The 17,523-nt window shown below is 46.1% G+C and overlaps 1 long non-coding RNA gene across 2 annotated transcripts in view; it reads left to right on the top strand.

The window, feature by feature from the left end:
- Positions 1-650: 650 nt before the first annotated feature.
- LOC129705928 (uncharacterized) overlaps positions 651-17,523 on the top strand; it is a 30,716-nt gene continuing 13,843 nt past the window's right edge. Inside the window, exons 1-2 of one of the 2 annotated variants that reach the window (XR_008724980.1) lie at positions 651-1,320; positions 3,057-3,195. This is a non-coding gene — a long non-coding RNA (uncharacterized LOC129705928). The remainder of the gene's footprint in view (positions 1,321-3,056; positions 3,196-17,523) is intronic. The other variant, XR_008724979.1, reaches the window with a different exon arrangement.

Here is a 17,523-nt window from a genome sequence, read left to right on the forward strand (position 1 = left end):
GATCCGCACAGGTGTTTAGAACATGACCGTGTATACCATCAGGTCCAGGCGCTTTTCGGGGGTTCACCCCTCTGAAGGATTTCTTGACGTCGGCCTCTGTGACTATTAGGGTTAGGGCTTTGTTAGTATTCGCCTGTGAATAAGTGGTGAATGAAGCGTTTATAATATGATGCCTACAAAGTAAATCTACCCTCATGCAACTTGGTCTAGAGTTACTTGATATACTCCTGTAGAGTCCTAAAGCCAGAGCTCCTGACTGTCATCTCCATGCAGTCTCATTCCATAATTATCACAAGGCTTGCTGCAGTAACCTCTCGCCCACCCACCCCTCCGGCAAGCACATGTCATCCTTCCTCCTGTGTGCTTCCTTCACCAGAGCACTCAGCGTAGTATTCAGGATTCCAAGGACCAATGCTTTCGTCTTTATTTGTCTATCAGCGAGCACGTGTCTAAACCAGAACTCTGCCTCTAAATCTCTCCATCTTTCTCTTTCTTCCTTTAATTTGCTCCTTAAACCCAATACTTTGGCAAAACATTTGGTTATCTTGTATTTATATAGCACCTTAAATACATCTAAAGGCTCCAAGGCACTTCAAGCTAAAAATGCTGATGAGCCATATAAGGAGATATTAGTTGGTAATATATAGGAAGATAAAAGGGTGGGAAGGTTAAGGGAAAGAATTCCAGCATGAGTTGTTGTTCTCTGTAATTACAGCTATCAATGCTGTTTTGATTACATGTCGGGATGATCAAGAAGACAGAGATAGAAATGCACAGGTATCTTGGGTTGAGGGGATAATACAGATAAAGGCACCCACAACACAATGGCAAGATACCAAAGCAAAAGTGGTAATTTTATATTTGGGCTGTTGCTTTACTGTAGTTTGCGTATACTGGAACTTTTGGGGTGATTGCTCAAAGAGGTTTGATTCACACTTGAAATTTGGCAGCAAAGCTTTGAATAATCTTTATTTTTTTTTTTGTACAAAGGAGGCTAATTAGGAAGGTTTGACACAGTCAAATCTGGAAGCACTGCCGGCATTTATTGTTTTATGTGGTGCAGTTGTGACCTGAAGCATTGACTCTCTTTCTCCTCAGATGCCGCCTGACTTGCTGAATATTTTCCAGCATTTTCCATTTTTGTTTCAGATTTGAGGCATGTATAATGTTCGTTAAATGGCTTGGTGCTTTATCTGTTCATGTCCTGCACAGTATGGAATTGTTTTACAACGTGAAGCCACGGAGCTCGCAGCAACAAATGCCTGCAATACCAGTGTCGAGACAGTTGAGGGAGCTGCAGAGCCATTGACTGTAGTGCAGGTGAGGAGAGCGGTGGGATGTGTGTCAGGAAAATGGCAACTGCTGATCCCCCCCCCCCCCCCCCCCCCCCCACCCCCCACCCCCCACCCCCCCCCCCCATCCCAATTATACTAGGTTGCATCACATGAAAGATCTAGCACTGGTCTAGGTCCAAATGAGTTGGGACTGCACATGTCCCAGTGTTTCAAGCCCTGGTAGATTTGTACCTCCTGCAGCGTCTGACCCACTCCAGCTCTGTGGCCTTTGAGGACCAACTTAGTGCTAATGCATTTTGCACCGTCAGTCCCAGAGAGGCTAAAGCCTAAGGGAATTCTAATTAAATAGAGCAGCAAAAGGTGCTTTACTGAGATCCCCACCCCAATTATTATTCTACTGCATCCCTATGTGGACCTACATCTAAACTATTTATCATCCCTAACAGGCTATCTACAAGAATCTAGCAGTGATGGCAATAATATATTGCTCTCGGAATTAACCACATCCTTGGATACATTTTATCCTCTTGATGATTTCAACCAGTGTCATAGAGTCATACAGCGTGGAAATAGGCCCTTCGGTCCATCCTCCCCACCTCAACCAACGTCCTATTCTCACCTGCCTGCGTTTGACCCATACCCTCTACACCTATCCTAACCATGTACCTAATTTTTTTAAATGTTGAAATAATCTTTGCCTCAACTACCTCCTCTTGCAGCTCGTTCCATGCACCCACCACTGCTTGTGTGAAAAAGTTGCCCTTCAGATTCCTATTAAATCCAGGACAGATCTTCGGATGTTGTCAAGCTGGAATGGGTGCAGAGAAGATTGTCAGGAGTGGAAGGCCTGATCTATGGGATGAAGTTCGGCAAGCTGGGATTCTGTTGCTTGGAGGATGAGGGATAATTTTATAGAGGTGTATAAAATCATGAAAGAAATAGATCAAGAAGATGTACAGGGTCTCTTGCCCAGAGTAAAAGAATTGAGAACCAGAGGACAGAGGTTTAAGGTGAGGATTTAGTAAGAATCTGAGGGGTAATTTTTTCACGTAAAGGGTGGTAGGCATATGGAACAAACTGCCAGACGATGTAGTTGAGGCAGGTACTATCGCATTGTTTAAGAAACATTTAGATAGGTACATGAATAGGACAGGTTTAGAGTGATATGGGTCAAACGCCGGTAGGTGGGACTAGTTTAGATGGGACATGTTAGCTGATGTGGGCTGGGCCATTTCCCCCCTCCCCCCCCCCATGTGTGTGGGGGGTGGTTAGTGTGTGTGAGAGACGCTGCAGGCCCCCACCCCGCAACCACGTGTTGAGGGGACGGGACCCAACAGGTTCCCCTTGATCTAGTTATACATAGAATAATACATAAATTTACACATAAATTCTGCAAAACAGTAAGAAACAGACTGCCAAAATCAAGATGTTAGTGTAGAACAATTATTTTTAAACAGTCCACGGTAGTGCAAGAAATGGTCTGTGGTGTTCCATGACCAAGGTAGGATTAGAGTTGTGCGGTTGATTCAAGAACATGATAGTTACAGGAAAGTAGATTTTCCTGAGCCTAGTGTGTGGGACTTCAGGCTTCTATTTCTCTTGTCCAATATTATCAATGAGAAGATGGCCTTACCCGGATGGTGGGGATCCATAGAAGGTTATGGACCAAATGCGGGTAAATAGGACTAATTTAATCGTTCATAAGCACAAAGTCAAATTAAAATTGAAACCGAAATTTTAATATATTTTTCTTAATTACAGATATTGGTAAACACCAGTGGATGCAGTTGTCAAAAGAAACTGTACTACAGTTCTAAGTGATGTTCTCATCCTTGTTTGTGGAAACTTGGTGGGCAGCCTGGCAGGCGACTGACTTGTCTACCTTTGACTGTGAATACAGGTAAGGAGAATGGTGAGGACCAAGGGAATTCTATTTCTGTTCTGTCTGGGAAGGGGGGTGGGAGTAGACAAGTGGGAAGTGTAGAAAATACTGATGAGGGTTCCATTAACTATGGCAGAGGGGAAGCCATGCTCCGCAAAGAAGCTCTTTCATGTTTCCACTAAGTCCTGATGCAGGGTCTACATTGCTAATACCCTGTTGTTTATGCAATTTTGCTGTGAGCATATCTTTCATTATATCATTGCAACACTGCAAGGTTAGACAATGCTGGAGTTGTGAAAGGCTTGGGTTGTTGATTTGCTTCTCTTTGCCTCTTCCTGTTCACTTTTATTTCAATTACTGATTCTCCGCACTGCCCCAGCCCCCTTCCCCCTTCCCCCACTCCTATTTGAGCCAAAATCAACTGCCTTCAAATCTGAGGTGAAACTTGTGGTAGAATGTGGTGTGTGGAAATAAAACAAGAAATTGGCCACCTGATGATTCATTGTGAAACAAGAGGAAGTGTGAAGCATTTCCTTTAATAGTCAAGCCTGGGAGAAAAGGGATATCAGTGCAGGGTTGATGCCATTACATTGTACTGTATGTCATAGAATCATATAACACAGAAACAGGTCCTTCAACCCAAAATCCCTACCAACTAAGATGCCCCATCTAAGCTAGTACCATTTGCCCATGCCTGGCCCATTTCTCTCTAAATCTTTTCTATCCATGTATCTATCCAAATTACTTTTAAATGTTGTCATTGCATATGCCTTAACTAACCCATCTGGCAGCTCGTTGCAGTTCTTTTCCCTGTCCCTCTGATTTGTATTCAATCTTGTCCCTCTCAACTCAAATATAACTTAAATACATCAGTCTGAAGAAGGGTTTCGGCCCGAAACATTACCTATCTCCTTCGCTCCATAGATGCTGCTGTGCCACCTGAGTTTCTCCAGCATTTTTGTGTACCTTAAATATATGTCCTCCTGCTTTTAATTCCCAAACCTTAGGTAAAAGACACATTTCATTTCATGACGTTCTAGCCTACATTTTTCTGTAGGTATTCGATCGGTGTGGGCTTCTCCTTTAAAGATTTTTCTTCCTGTAAATCATAAATGGGGGTTGAACTCCACCGACTGCAGGACCCCTTACAGGTACTGACTGTGGGAGCTTCTTTGTATCCCATCATCTGGCATCATTATCACACGCACCTCTGCAATGCCTGGGCCATCTTACATGGTTCTAAGATGTCAATAATCAATGGGAACAGAGCTTCATAGAGAATTAAAGCATGCAAACAGGCCCTTCAGCTCACAGAGACCGTGCTAATTATCAAGCATCAAGATTACATTAATCTTACTTCAACCCGTATTATAGTCCCCACATTCCCATCAACTGACATTGTGTTTTAACTGTCTCTGCTTCAAATTAGTTGCACTTCAAAACCATCAAACGCCTTGCTAGCATAGACAAGACCTCGCTTCCTGGTAAGCTGAAACTGTGGTGCCTGCAAATGCCCCCGTCCGATGTGGCCTCTGACGGTCTACGAGGTCCCCATCACCAAAGTCGAGAAGCTGGAGAGGACAGTCAGATCATACATCAAGAAGTGGCTTGGACTCCCGCGTTGCCTCAGCAATGTCGGTTTGTATGGACACAGTGCTCTGGAACTGCCTGTCTCTTGCCTCACAGATGAATACAAATGCACCCAAGTGAAGCTGGACATAATAATAATAATAATAAATGTTATTTGTTGGGCGCCTTTCAGACATCTCAAGGACACCTTACATAGATTAACAGGAATATAAACATATAATCAGAGTAAAATAAATAATAAAGACATCACAGAGACACTAAAACTAAAAACAGAATTCAGTCCAAAAACAGAAAATCAAAAACACAATGTGAAGAGAGAGCAGCGGCAGCTAAAGTGTGCCAGTGTCCACGCTCCCTTCACGGCAGCCATCTTGGACAAAGAATAATAGGATTACGTAGAGACAGAAAATCATCCCCCCACAATGGATACCACTGTGGGGGAAGGCACAATGTCCAGTCCCCAACGCCAAGTTCACCCAAAGTCAGGCCTATTGAGGCCTCTGCTATTGCCTCTACGGAGGCCCAATGTTCCTGGCCGTTCTGGCCGGGTGCTGTTGCCCCGGCGTCGGGAGAGTCCTCACAGCGGCTGGGCCACCTGGAACGGCCGCTTCCAAGCTGTAGACCGCGGCTTCCACAGCCAACAAGGCCACGCCGGTGTGGAGCTCCCAGGCTCCCGATGTTGAAATCGGCGCCGCCCGCTCCACTCCGCAGCCCCGCAGCCCGGAGGTGTTGCTCTCGGCGGTCCAGCTCACCGGAGCTCCAGCGCGTCGATCCAGCGCGGCGACCCAGGCAAGGCATCGCCCGCTCCGCTCCACGATAGCGCTCCAGCGCTGTGCCGCCACCGAGGCCGAGGTGCTGGGCGGTCTCCGCCAGGAAACGGCGCTCCAAGCCCGCTGGTAGGCCGCGAGGACGGGTCGACGGGCAGCCCGGAGAAAAAGCTGCCTCACCGACCAGGTAGGGACCTAGAAGTAAAATTGCCCCCTACCCCCCCACATTAAAAAGTCCATTTCTCCAAACGGACGAGACAGGACTAACTAAAAAAACTTTTAAAAAAGCGAGTTTAACGGATGGCTGCTGGTTAGCAGCCGTTCCTCCACGATGGCTCATCCTTGACCCTGACCAAGTCTCAAGATGAAGCGGTACGAGCAGCTGCTCCCAGACTGGCAACTGGGAGGAAGTAGACCCCATCGGAGGCTGTACAGTAAGCAACATTTGCTCTCAGGCATGGAGACATTGTAGGACAGGTGCAGCAGGGAAGAGGTGGGATTGGACTTGGGACAAGTCGACCCACATGGCACAAGGCAACATCCACCCAGAGAAGAAAGCTGCTAATTGCTGAGGTCGCAAAGGCAGTCTCACAGTCCAAACAGTGCCAGTGGACTACCTGGGAAAACCTGGAGCATCGCAAGCTTACCTGGAAGGATCTGTGGGAGATGGAAGGAAGCCGTCTTAGCTTCATCATCAGAGCCACCTACGATGTTCTTCCCACACCCAAGAACCTAAACCAGTGGCCTGGAGAAGATCCATCATGTTCTCTCTGCCAAACGCCAGCAACATTAAGGCACATCCTCACTGGCTGCAAAACCAGTCTTTCACAAGGTCGCTACACCTGCAAGCACAATCAGGTCCTGCGACAACTGGCTATTACCTTGGAAGGAAGGAGAACTAAATCAAATCAAATCAAATCCTTTATTGTCATCTTGCAAAGCACCAATTGTAAAGTGCAAAATGAGAAGACGTTTCCCAGGGAATACCGGAGCATCGCACATAAATCTTAAACATTTCACACATAGTAACAGTAAAAACAATCCAGTCCCTGATGAAACAGTATAAATAGTTAAAAGCAGGTAAAACAGCAACATTAAAATACAGTAAAAACAGTCATTAAAATGTCCAGGGCAGCTGATTTGAGTGGCCAGTGCCAGAGTTATTAAAATGTCAGGTGGAGTGACTGTTTAGCAGCCTCACAGCCTGTGGCAGGAAGCTGTTTAGCAGTCTGGAAGTCCGGGCTTTGATGCTATGGTATCTCTTGCCTGATGGCAGGAGATCCAGATGTGTGTGGAGGGGGTGCAGTTTGTCCTTGGCTATTCTCAGAGCTTTTTTCAGACAGCGGCTCTGGAACAGTTTTTGTACCGAGGGTAGGGAGACGTCAATGATCCTCTCTGCTCCCCTCACTACCCTCTGCAGAGCCTTCCTGTCTGAGCAATTACAGTTGGAGTACCACGTGTTCATGCAGTACGTGAGTACAGACTCCACCGTGCCCCTGTAAAAATTCCTGAGGATGTTGGTGGGGAGTGAGGCCTGTTTGAGTTTCCTCAGGAAGTGCAGTCGCTGATGGGCCCGTTTGACAATCCCAGTGTTGTTCCTGGACCAGGTGAGACTGTCTGTAATTTGCATTCCGAGGAACTTTATGCTCTCCACTCTCTCCACCGTGGTGCCACTGATGTTGAGGGGTGTGTGTTTTGGCTGCGACCTCCTGAAGTCGACAATCATCTCCTTTGTTTTGTCGACGTTTAATGCTAAATTGTTGTTGCCGCACCAGTCCACTAGTTGTTTCACTTCCTCCCTGTACATTGTTTCATCCTCTCCGCTGATGAGTCCCACCACTGTTGTGTCATCTGCGAATTTTATGATCTTATTGTCCCTGAATCTGGCAGCACAGTCATGTGCGAGCAGTGGGAACAACTGCGGGCTGAGCACACAGCCTTGAGGGGAGCCGGTGCTCAACGTGATCGAGCCTGAGGTGTTCTTGCCAACACGGACTGACTGCGGTCTCTCTGTCAGAAAGTCCAAGATCCAGTGACACAGGGTGGTGTTGAGGCCCAGCAGGGTTAGTTTCTCCACAAGTCTCTGTGGGATGATGGTGTTAAAGGCTGAGCTGGTCAATGTACAGGATTCTGGCGTAGGTGTTTTTGTTTTCCAGATGAGTGAGTACTGTGTGCAGCGTGGTAGAGATGGCATCTTCTGTAGAACTGGTTTCTTTGCTATTGGGATTATTGTGGAAGTTTTGATGGGATTATTGTGGCATGGGGGCATGGGGGGGACAATGGCTTGACTAACTACCACCAATGCCCTCCCTCCCCCAACGCCTGGTTTCTCAAACACCACCTCTTTTGTAAAGGCAGGACACTGCCCGGGACTGGAAAATGCAGGCTGATCTAGACCAGAAGCTCATCTTTCCACCAGAGATCATCACAACTAATCTCAGGCCGGACCTGATCTTGTGGTCAACCTCACAGAAGTCCCTGGAGTTAACATCGTGGAGTTAACTGTGCCTTGGGAGGCTGCAGTTGGTGAAGTACATGAACGCAAATGTCTGAAGTATTCAGACTTAGCGGCCGAGGCAGAACAACGCGGCTGGCGTACCCAGGGCTGGTTGGTTGTAGAGGGTTTGTAGCCATGTCAACAACCAGACTCCTGAAAGGAATGGGAGTTCGAGGACAGGCCTTCCGGCAAGCCGTCAGGTCGCTGTCAGAGGCTGCCGAGCGAAGCAGCAACTGGCTGTGGCTGAAGAGGAAGGACTCCAACTGGGCTGCAAAATGACCAGCAGGTGGGGTAAAACGGAGGGGAGCGCACCTGGGATGCCAGGTGTTGCTGTTGAGCCCTCTGGAGGTGCCGTGGGCCTAACAACGAAACACCAAGGAAGGAGGGTGCCCACATGATGACCCCAATGAAGTCTTTACCCCTACCCCCCACTCCAGATAGTAAGACGGTGCCAATTTTAGTAGGGATTGTAATATCAAGTCTTATAAGCTCACCTATCCTTTTCCTCTTTTCCCTCACCTGTCTAGATTCCAACAACTCTTTCACTAATCTTGCTATGACTGTATCCATCCTTCTCTGCAAGCTTCCATCCTTGCCCATAACCTTGCATCCTTCTTGTGATGCTGCCACTCTTCCCCTGATGTTTGTTAATGTCCCCTTGATGCTCCTCCACTAACGACTGTGTTTTCTGTCGGTGGTTCAACTCACAATTCCTTTAACAAGTTGACTGCAACTGAGTAAGCATAGTAAATAATACAAAATAATACAAGCATTATATTGTACAAGGTAATACAAACACGACAAATAGGATGTTACAAGAAATTAACAAAGATTATATGATAATAAATACAGCAAATCATGCACTAAATTGACCTCTGTACTCTAACTACTTTAAGCTGCTTGAATCATTTAACTGTTACATCAGTTCATGTCTATTCTGGCTGAGGCCCCTCTGTGCAACAATCACCTCTGTCCACAGTTCCTTTGTAAGCTCCCCATTTATGTTAAATATTATGCTCATACGCAGTCCTCACTTTTTGACTGGACGATTGTGGATCAAACGTGACCTGGGATCACTTGGAGGCATCTGTGGCCATGTGTTCAGGGGATCAATCCTGGCCACAAATATCTTGGAAGTTGTGGAAATTTGCCCAAACCTGCTTCATTTTATTGTACAAAATTCTTATCTATAAAACTGATGGTTGATGGAAACCCGTCCCCCTCTCATTATAGCCTCTTTATCTTCATATTGTCTTGCTGTCTGGGAAATGGTTGCTTCTGACTGTCACGGAGAATCTGTTGTTTCTTAAAGGAAGCTATTGATTATTATCATGTCAAGGTGCATTGAAGGACAGAGTCTGCTTTACCAGCTGGAATGGGTTATACTCTAGAATCATAGAGCTATACTGCACTGAAACGGTACTTCAGCGGTATGATCTCATACTAACCATCAAGTACCTTTTATACAAACTGTATTTACCAACACTTGGACCATAGCCTTATTTAGTTTAGTTTGGTTTGGTTTAGAGGTACAGCACGGAAACAAGCCCTTTGGCCCACCGAGTCCGCGCCGAACAGCGATCCCCGCACATTAATACCACCCTACACATGTTTTGCATTTATACCAATTCAATTAACCTGCAAACCTGTACGTCTTTGTAGTGTGGGGAGGAAACCGAAGATCTTGGACAAAACCCATTCAGCTCACAGGGAGAACGTACAAACTCCCTACAGACAAGCACCTGTAGTCAGGATCGAACCCGGGTCTCTGACGCTGTAAGGCAGTGGCTCTACCGCTATGCCTTGGTGATTCAATTGTTCATAAATATATATTATGAGAGTCTCTGCCTCCACACTCTGGGTGAAAAGGTTCCTCCATAAATCTTCTTCAAATTTCTTCTACCTTATCTTAAACCTATGCTCTGTAGTATTATGGGAGACATTCCCTATCTAAGCTCCTCTTCATTTTGCATCCTGAGATCCCATGTCGGCTCCACTGTAAACAACCCGACCTCTCGACTCTCTCTACATAACTGAAAAGCTCCATCCCAGGCAACATCCTGGTGAATTTCTTCTGACCCTCTCCAGTGTGATCATGTCCTTCCCAAAGTGTGGTGACCAGAACTTTACTCTGGTTATGGCCTAATCAATGTTTTATAAAGTTGTATCGCAGGTATAGGTATGTATAGATGTGGCCCTTGTGGCTAAGGGGATTAGGGGGTATGGAGAGAAGGCAGGTACGAGATACTGAGTTGGATGATCAGCCATGATCATATTGAATGGCGGTGCAGGCTCGAAGGGCCGAATGGCCTACTCCTGCACCTAATTTCTATGTTTCTATGTTTCTATGTATCCTACAGTTATATTTTGTAGCCTGGCTAATGAAGGCAAGTATCCCGCCTGCCTTCACCACCTATCCACCTGCTTTAAAGCTTTAAACTTCTTGATCGGTAAGGGCATCAAAGGTTACAGGGAGAAGGCAGGCGAATGGGATTGGCAGGGAAAAATAAATCAGCCATGATCTAATGGTAGAGCAGACTCGATGCGTTGAATGGTCTGATTCTGCTCATGTCTTATGATCGTATGGTCTTAAAAGCCCTGGTCCTTGATTAAACGCTGACATATATGACCGTCAAAGTTTAGTCAGCATTGGTTTATTTTGATTTATTGGTTTACATGTTAAATTAATCCTTGCCACAGTTTGGGCTCACTAGGATGTACATTTTCAATTTTCAGTCTTCAGGTAACTCTGAATCTATTCCGTGATTCCGTGAGTTTCCGTGGTATATTCCTCCATGGCTCTATAGGGTGTTTGGATGATTATGACTGCAGTCTCTGCAGTTCCCACCATTACCTCCCTTAGTAACCTGCGATATGCCCTGTTAGGTGATTATCCAACTGATCATTACTTACTTTAGCCCACCCAGAATCTTTCTTTGCTGAGATTACAGTAACATTGTTGGTGAAGAATAATGTGAAGTCCTCCTGTACCTCATTCGGGCCCTTTGCCTCCATGTATAAAATTATATTCTTGGTTTCTGAGCAACATCACCTCTCCGCTTACAGCCCCTTTCCTGATCACATGCCCTTTTTGTTTGACGCTGATGTTTTTCCTTCATTTCTCTTTCTTACTTTGCCACTTCCTTCCCGGATGTTCTATAGATCAAACTGGTCTTCATTTGTATTAAAACAATAGCAATTGTCATTTGCTGAAAATTAGATTTTAAATCCAATTTCCCTGGACCAGATTTCGTCTCATCCTATTAAACTGATCTTTCTCCAGTTTACTATTTTCACCGGAGTGGTTGATGATCTCCTCCATCAATATTCTAAGTTTTCTGATACTTTGATTGCTATTTCCTAGATCTTGTCACACTGGTACATGTATCCTTTGGCCCAGATCATTTTCCAGAATCAAATCCAGCAATGTCATCTTCCATGCTAGTTTTGAAGTGTTCTGATCAAGCCCTTTATAGAGACACAGGAAAACGTGGCACTGACAAATAACTTTTAGCTCACCAAGTCCATGCTGACCACCAACTATCAATTTTTACTTTGTCTTACACTAACTCTCCCACATTCCCATCAGTTTCCTCAGGTTTTGACACATCTACACACTGGGGGCCAATTTACACTGCCCAGTTACGTGTGATGGACCTAGAACAATCCCTCGTAGTCACAGAGAGAATGTGCAAACTCCACATAGACAGTACCCAAAGTCATGATTGAACCTGATCATTGGAGCTGTGAGGTAGTATCTCTACTCACTGTGCTGCAACCAGAATCTCCTCTCCCCTGATCCTATATTTGTTGTCCCAGCTTCCATCATTGCAGAATTCCCTCAGTAATGCCCTTCTCAATATTTCTAGTGGTTGACAGATGCTTAGTTATAAAATGGCTACTGGATCACCTGGCTGCTTGGCTGAGCTTGTCCAGTATCCTTCCGATATGTGAGCATAGAGTAGCCCAGAGGACCAGTGGTGGCTTTCAGTCAGTGATCAGGTTGAGCACCCTTGAAACTGGGGCTGGCCACCTTGAGGGAGACCATTCCAGGCCACAGTCAAACCATCTCCAGTACTCAGTCTGCAGAGAGAGTGTATGTGGATCCTCGAGCAGAAACAGATTGTATCACAATTATTAATGAGTAATCTTCATTCTTCCAAAACTTTGCTATCTCTGTTTGTATACGAATGAAACAATGGAAGTCAGAGGTTGCTGTATTGCTTAAGCACAGATTGTGTGGTTAGTGATATCATTGCAGCTGCGGAGATGCAGGGGAAATTCTGAAAACAATTCTGGAACATAAGTTAATCATAACTCCCATAGCCGGTGGCATTCGGCCCCTCCATGTCGAGGCGATCTGCTCCTGCATCGGGGGGGATGTCAGCTCCTCCACGCCGGGGGATCGAACCTCGCATCGGGGCTGGTGAACCTTCCGTGATGTTGGAGCTCCTGACTCGGCCTCACCCGAGACTGCGAGCTCTTGATGTTGATTCTGCAGTGGTCGCGGTGGGAGCGATCCCAGGCAAGGGATCAGCTCCGATGTTAAGTCCGCGCCCCACAATAGGGCTCAAAGGCAGTCCGAGGAGGCTTCCAGCTCCATCGATGTTAGGCCGCAGAGCCCGGAGAATGTGATCCGAAAATTGATCACATCTCCGGGAAAGAACTTGAAAAAAAGATTCCCCCGATTCCCTCCCCCCTCCCCCCACATAAAATAAACAGAAGAACATTAAAACAAAACTTTAACCAAACTAAAAAATAACAAAAACAGTGAAAAGATGAACAGACTGCGGCAGGGCTGCCATCTCCCTGGCACCCCTGGTGTATCATAGTTAAATTCTCTTTGCCACTCTTTGACCCACCTTTCCAACTGATCTCTGATTTCTAAACTTAGATATCCTTCCTCACCATTTTTGGGTATCAACTGCATTGTTATCCAAATAGTTAATGTAGATAACAAACAACAGCACCAACCCCTACAGCACACCACTGCTCAGAGGCCTCCACTCAGAACAACAACCCTGCTTTAACTCCTTCCTTCAAACCAATTTTGAATCCAACTGGCTAATTCACCATGGATTCCTTGTAATCTCACCTTCCAGTCTAGACCACCATGTGGAACCTTGTCAAAGGCTTTAAGTTTATATAGACAATGTCCACTGACCTGCTTTCATCAATCCTCTACGTGATCTCTTCTAAAAACTATCAGATTCGTGAGACATGATTTCCCACACACAAAAATGCCAATTAACCATAATTAGTGTGTGCCTATCAAAATACTGGTAGATCCTGTCCCTAAGAGTAATCTCCATCAACTTTTCCAACATTGATGTCAGGTTCACAGCCTGTAGATCTCCAACTTGTCTTTGTTGCCCTTCCTCAATATCTGCACAACATTAGCCAGTCTTCAGGAACTGCACTTGTGCCTATAGATGATGTAAATACAAAGGGTCACTAAAATTGTTCCAGGGTTGATGAACCTCAGTTATGTGGGGAAGGTAGGGTTAGTTTTTCTCAGGATCAAAGAGGTGAAGAGGGATCTGAAAGAAGCAGTTAAAATCATGAAGGGTATAGACAAAGTCGAAAGTGTTCCTGTTAATGAGCTTGTGGGAATTAGGAGTCATGGATTGTGAGTGATGGGTGAAAAAAACAAATGGAAAGGATTTATTTACACTGTGAGCTGTCTGGGTCTGGAGGCACTGCCTGGGAAATAGTGGAGACTGAGTGGATTGTGACAGTTGAAAGGGAGCTGTTCCCATCAGGGAATAATTTGCAGGCTGTGGAGAGACAGAGAGAGAGAGAGTGTGAGAGAGGGTCTGTCGTGATTGCTGTGACATAGAACTGTTCCAGACTCAATAGGCCGAAATTGTTTCCTCCTTAAGCTAACCATTTTGTGATTGAATGAGAGAGCACCACAGAGCGAGAGAAAGGAAACGAGTGATTAGCTCGGTGGAGAGCAGCAGGGCAAGTGCACTGACTGCAAAACACAGAGAGACCAGCAGAGAGAGCTCTTGAGCAGCAGTAAGACGAATACCAAGTGAAAATAATGTTTATTTCATTCCCTCTGGATTTAAATTAAGGGCAAATCCTTTCCTTATTCCATGTTTATATTGTTGCCTTCAGATAGTCTCTTTCCATTTCCATGTTTTCACCTAACACGGAAACATGCCCTTTGGCTCACCAAGTCCACACTGACCATCAACCACCTGTATTGTATTATATTCTCTCCACATACTCATTAACTCCCCCACCAGATTCTACCTCTCACCTACACACTAGGGGCAATTTACAGCTGCCAATAACTATTAGGATCTGGGAGGAAACATGAGCACGTGGAGAGACCATCACGGTCACAGGGTGAACGTACAAATTCCCAGCAAACACCAACAGAAGTCAGGATTGATGTTGGGCTTCTGTAGTTATGAGGCAGCTGTTCTACAAGCTGCACTACTGTGCCAACCCTGCTTCCCTCTTCAGGTCTTCTGAACATAGGTCTATCCAGTATAACCTGTGGCTTCAGAAGATATTTGATAAAGTCCTTTGTGGGACCATTAACAATTGTTGTACATGGAACGAAAGGCTGAGAAACCCCATTTTTTTAGGGTCTGGAAAATTTTCAGTTGCGATTTGGCAGAGTGTGATGTTTCAGAGGCACCACATATTCATGGCAGCTGTTAACCACCTGAAAACTGGAATAGCAAGTGGTATACCCGATCCTGCTCAGGACAAGAATATGGATGGTAAACAATGCAGATATTGTGAAAAGTATCAATGGATTAAATAATTGGTCAAATTTGTGACAAATGTAAAGGGATGCAGGAAAATCTGGGGTCACAGACCATAACAGGATATAATGTAGTTTGTTCAACATGGTGAGAAGCTGGAGACAGCGAAGGGTTAAAGAGATATAGACAGCCCCACCCATTCTAGCCCCAGTACAGTCCCACCCACTACAGTCTTGATACAGTCCCACCCACTACAGTGTTGGTACACCCACTACAGCCTTGGTGCAGTGTCACCCCCTACAGTCTCGGTACAGTCCCACCCACTCCAGTCTCGGTACAGTCCCACCCACTACAGCCTTGATACAGTGCCACCCATTACAGTATTGATACAGTGTCACCCACTCTAGTCTCAGTACAGTGCCACCCACTACAGCCTCGATACAGTCCCACCCACTACAGTCTTGGTACAGTGTCATCCACTACAGTCCCACTCACTTCAGTACCAGTCCAGCCCCACTCACAGTCTGCATTTAATTACTCATCCCACGTTGCACTTTGAGGAGGTGATGGTGAGGTACCTTCTTGAGCCACTGCAGTCCTTGAGGTATGGGTATACCAACAGTGGGATTTGACCCAGTGACAGTGAAGGGACAATGATATGTTTTGAATTCAGGTTGGTGTGCGGTTTTGAGATGGATCTGTTCCTCGGCTTTTACTGCCCTTGTTCTTCTAGCCGGTAGAGGTTGTGGATTGCTGCAATGGGTGATGGGTTGCTGTAGTCCATCCTGTAGATGGTACAAACTGCTGCCACTGTGGGAATATCCCATCCACACTGATGATTTCACTGGCATACCTGGTGCTCTCTGATGTTCGAGGCGTCATCCCTGGTGACCTGATGTCCGAGGACATATCTGTGAGCTCACTGTGAGCCCAATCTCACTGCCATACTTTATGGCTCCCTGGAAGCTTGGAATAAATCTGCTACACCAGGAGATTGTCACTGCTCAGCCATGTCTCAGAACCAAGCCCACAGATTCCTCAACATCTGAAGGATCACTACATAATTCCACCTGCCAATTTAATCATGAAGTTCCCCTCTTGCCTCCGTATATTATTTCATTGTATTCCGTTTCAATTTTGCTTTCATCTCCCTCTCATTCCACTCCAACTTTTCCTCTAGAACTGTACAGCACAAGAACAGGCCCTTCAGTCTACAATGCTTGTGCCGAACATAATGCCAACCCATATCTGCTTGCACATAATCATATCAAAGGTTCAAAGGTTATTTTATTGGTCACATACACATAGGTGTAGTGAAATGCTTCTTGCCAACGCAGCACATAAAGAAAGAATACAGACATAACAATAATAAAGACATTTAAACATAAAAACATCCCCCCACAATGGTTCCCATTATGAGGGAAGGCACAGTGTCCAGTCCCCATCCCATGTCCACCCATAGTTGGGCCTATACATTTGCCTTTAAGGAGGCCCGATGTTCCAGGCCGTCCTCGCCGGGTGATGGTGCTCCGGCGTCGGGAGAGTCCTCTCAGCGGCATGGAAACCCTGGAACGGCCGCTTCCCTTACCGGAGACCGCGGCTTCCGAAGCCAACAAGGCCGCGCCGGTTGGAGCTCCACCACTGGCGATCTCATCGAGAGATCCCAGGCCCCCGATGTTTCAGTTCAGCGCCGCCTCCCGCAGCTGGCCGCTCCACAGACCCGCAGCTCCGCGATTATCTCGGCGGTCTCAGTATTCCGGAGTCCCAGCGCAGCGACCCGGGCAAGGCATCGCCCGCTCCACAATAGCGCTCCAGCGCTGTGCCGCCGCCGAAGCCGAGGTACTGGGCGGTCCCCTCACGAAACGCCGCTCCAGGCCCGCTGGTAGGCCGCAAGGACGGGTCGAAAGTGCAGCCCGGAGAAAAGCTGCCTCTCCGAACAGGTAGGAACCCTGAAAAATTATTTCCCCCTCCCCCACCCCACCCCCCACATAAAAAAGACTAGAACTCCAAGAACAAAACACTAAAACTCACTAATTATTTTTAAAAAGAGTGAAAAAACGAACAGCTGCAGGCTGGGCAGCCATACCACAGGACCGCGCCCCCTACAACTCCCTTTCCCTCCCTTTCCTATAGATCCATGTGCCTGTCCAGTCATCGCTTTAATGCCGCTATTGCATCTGCCTCAATCACCACCCCCGGCAGCATGTTCCAGGCACTTACCACCCTCTATGTAAAATAAAAAAGTAAGGTTAAACGAGAACTTACCAGTTTGAAGTTTGATCTGTATTTTACGAGGAGTTACGATGAGGGGTTACGTGAAGAGCCCGCTCAGCACGCATGCGCGGCATACTTCAAAGCAGCGGTGTGGAACCAGAGATAGACACAGTTATTGAAGTAAACATAGTAAAGACAAGGAGACATCCGTTTATCAGTTTGATCCATATTATTGAGGGTGGGAGCGGAGGGCACGTAATCCCTCATCGTAACTCCTCTTAAAATACAGATCAAACTTCAAACTGGTAAGTTCTCGTTTAATCTTACTATTTTACTTCGGAGTCACGTGAGTGATTCCGTGAAGATTTCAAAGCTCTGTGATTTCAAACCGTGTAACAGTTATTATTTCACCCAACATCTCTAGATAATTAATGCCCAGTGTAAGTGGTAACGATGACTCTGGGTTAGTCCATCTACTACTTGTGCTGGATATAGAGTTAGTTGCTCCCCAGCCTTGAGCACTGGCGTCTGGTTTGATAACTGACGTAGGGTT

The sequence above is a fragment of the Leucoraja erinacea genome, chromosome 18 (genome assembly GCF_028641065.1).
Source record: "Leucoraja erinacea ecotype New England chromosome 18, Leri_hhj_1, whole genome shotgun sequence".
NCBI lineage: Eukaryota > Metazoa > Chordata > Chondrichthyes > Rajiformes > Rajidae > Leucoraja > Leucoraja erinaceus.